Source organism: Dermacentor andersoni, chromosome 7 (genome assembly GCF_023375885.2).
Source record: "Dermacentor andersoni chromosome 7, qqDerAnde1_hic_scaffold, whole genome shotgun sequence".
Taxonomy (NCBI): Eukaryota; Metazoa; Arthropoda; class Arachnida; order Ixodida; family Ixodidae; genus Dermacentor; species Dermacentor andersoni.
Genome location: NC_092820.1, coordinates 117,784,499 through 117,787,744, shown reverse-complemented (window position 1 = coordinate 117,787,744; position 3,246 = coordinate 117,784,499). Strand labels below are relative to the sequence as shown.

General features: G+C 46.6%; 1 pseudogene; it reads right to left on the bottom strand.

Annotated features, from left to right (window-relative positions):
- Positions 1-2,787: 2,787 nt before the first annotated feature.
- Positions 2,788-2,962, bottom strand: LOC140219646 (U2 spliceosomal RNA; annotated as a pseudogene).
- Positions 2,963-3,246: the final 284 nt, after the last annotated feature.

The following is a 3,246-nucleotide window of genomic DNA, read 5'->3' as shown; positions in this document are numbered from 1 at the left end:
TCTGCACAAAAAGTAGAAATAAAAAAGTATGCACGCAGTATTTTCGCCTACGTCTGCCTTAGCACGAAGTGTCGAACACCACTTCTTGTTTCCAGACCATTGCTGAAATCCACGAGTGAAATCCACGGGTGATCAAATTGTCGCCGCGCGCCGTATGCTGTATGTGCGAGTCAAAGCGTCCGAGGCTGAGCCGGCGATGACGGCTCAAACTCGCGCCCGCAATGGCGGAAGGCGGAGAGGAAGCGTACCGCCTTTCGTCGCGCGCAAGGCTTTCGGCAGGGTGGGGAGGGAAGCGGGCGCATTCTACTCTTGGCGGCACAGGGGGCCGCGCACCATGAAAGTCGCGCTATCATGAAAGTCATTTGCGACGTGTACAAAGCCAGCGCTGCCCTGTGTTTTCAAAGTGTAGGTCGCTTTGTTGCGAGCGGCTGCACGAATGCCAGTTCGCTCGATGCTGCTTCTCCCACGCTTCGTCACCGCAGCGTTTTGATAGCGAGTTTCTGCGGTCATCGAGTGAGATGTGTTCATGTTGACTTTTGGGCGCCTGACACCATGCTTGTAAATTTAGTTAGAATCGCGGGGAAACTTCTGCAGGTAGGAAGGGAAAGCTACGGAGGTAAAGCGCAAACAAAAGAGAGTGCTTCTTAAAAGGGTCGCGCGTCTTTTTTCCGCGTACGTTTATGCTTCGCAAGACGAACCATAAGCTCATCATTAGCAACAGTTAAATAAGACAGAACACACCAGCGAGTGTAAAGCTCTTCTTATTTTGCGGCATTTCACTTCCGCATATGGGGAAACGCAAAACCGTCGCACGTGGAAACTGCGTCGACTGAGCGTCTGTTCCGATGAATCAAAAGCACTCTCAAACGCTGCCGGACTACTCGGCGCTGTAACACGCGTGTAGCAGCCTGGAGCCCGTAGATTTACTTTCTGGGCACAGAAAGTTGTCAATGGGTATTGTCTATGTGTAAAGTTACAAGTGTCTATGTTTACAAGTTATAAAACTACTATGGTCACTTCGCATAGCTGTCGAATAACTTGCTGTCGTAATCGAAGCTTCATCTTTCAGGCAAAACTGGAACTTATTTCTGTATTCAGTCGTTTGTAGCTTTATATTCAATTGCTAATAATAAAAAAAATAAAAAAATAAAAATGTATCTCCGCTATTAAAAATCTTTTAAAGTTATTGTGGTAGTACACTCCGTGAGCGGCACATAACAATGTACATTGTATAACTGCACCTCTGGCGAGAGCTACAGAAGGCCCTTTGACAAGTGCAAAGGAAAATCGGCCCTCATAGCACCGGGCTATCAGTTATGGTCGCGTCAACAATGTCACTGCAAAAACCTAGGCATCTTGGAAACTTTGCCGTCAGCAACTGAGAGCTGCCAAGAAAAGAGCCTCGTAGACCATTTCTGTCGTCGTGATGCCACGGTCATTCTGTCATCCTCATGCAGTCGTTGTCAGGTTGGCTTTGCCGATCTATCATTGTTGTGACACAGTCGTCATACCGCATTCCCTACACCATCGTCATCACGCCGTCTTTGTTTCATTGCAGTCATACCTCGCCTTCGGACTATCGCCGTCATGCTGTCATTGCCCCTGATAACTTGTCCTTATCGCCGCACACGCTACAATGTACACCGCGAAAGTAATATTTGGCTTAGCCATTCCGTGATATAGTCTGCGAATTTTGTTGCGTTTACAAAAGTTACACAAGGAAGTGCAATAAATGTGCAATTAAAGATTGGAGTGTACTTGTGTTGCCTGCAATCGGAATGTATCAATAAGCCTCTAGCGAAAAATTATCCCCCGAAAGCCATGGCCACGACCATCGGCTTCTGAGAATATTCATTTACCGGCACAACTTCTTGGGACACTACGCAGTTAATGAAAACCGATAACCCTCTGATATTGCCTCGATCAAGAGTCGCAATGCATGTTTTGTCATAATAAACTGTGACAATTTAATTTTAGCCGACAAAATTGTCTTTTGTTGTTTGCTACACGTCATCATCACTTAGGGTTCTTCGCAAATACATTCTGCGTGCAAGGGTGAGTGCATGTTTCAAGCATATTTCAAGGGATCTGTTTGGCGATTTATAACCACGACGGAATGACGCGAGGGTGGGATTATGATGGATTCGCGAAGGAATGAATACGGCGGTTTGGTGACAATGGATCGCAATGGAATGATTATGACTGCATAATTTTGACGACGTTACACCACCGCCCTGATGAAAATGAAATGAGGATGACGGAATCATAAAAGACCGGATACATACCACGACTGTATGACAACGGCATCGGCGAGAATGTTCAGGCAATTAAGTGCCGGCACCGGTAATCAACAAGGGTTAAGAAAACCCAGTAACGCAGCTCTGTACCAAAGAACGTGAACACGCATTCACACGCTGGCGTTCGTTGAGCCTGCAGAGCGTGAATTAACGAGCGTCGCATATAATGGAGAATATGCCAGTAAAAGTATTTAGGCGGCATGTAGTGAAGTGACTCAAAAATACTAAGATATACCAAAGTGGTTGAACCGTATATGGTGAAGCGATTGCAAATGCCGCGGATTTGGGAGAGTTGAAAAACATAATCAGTGCTTCCAAAGAGAAAGAAAACTTGCCTATACAGTTTGCCTGTGTTTAATGTGAGAGTTCCTCGGATTTTTATACATTTGTGAATGATTGTGTTTTTACAGCGAAGCTATATATGGCTTGGTTCTGAAAAAAAAATTGCATGCGTCTATCGAGTCGTGTAGATCGAGAATTTCTCGCCATACGTTGGCCGATCCTGAATGTAGTGCATTGCGGCGGCGTGTGGATCCGCGGCGGAGGTGAAGCAGACTTTAAGTGCTCCGCCAACACAGAAAAATAAGTTTAATAGCGTACGTCCAAACGCTACCCGCATCAGGTATTAGGCTGGTAAGAACAGATACTACACTTTGAGAAGCGTGGGCCATGTCTACATTGGCATCGCGCTCTCTTTCTCTGCGTTCCAAACGCTTGCTCATTTCCTTTCCTTCCGCTCTCCCGTGTTGGCAGTCCCGTAAGCGTACTTCCCTCCAGGACCACGAGGCGGAAAGAAATGCGAACTGTCCATATGGCCCTGATCTCGAAAACTTGTAACGTTTCACTGGAACAACGGCCAGGTTTCAGAGGGAGGCAGCGGGGAACCAATTTTGTGTGGCCTGTGTTGTGTGTGACCGCTTGTGATTTTTGAGTGACCTCGCAACCATCA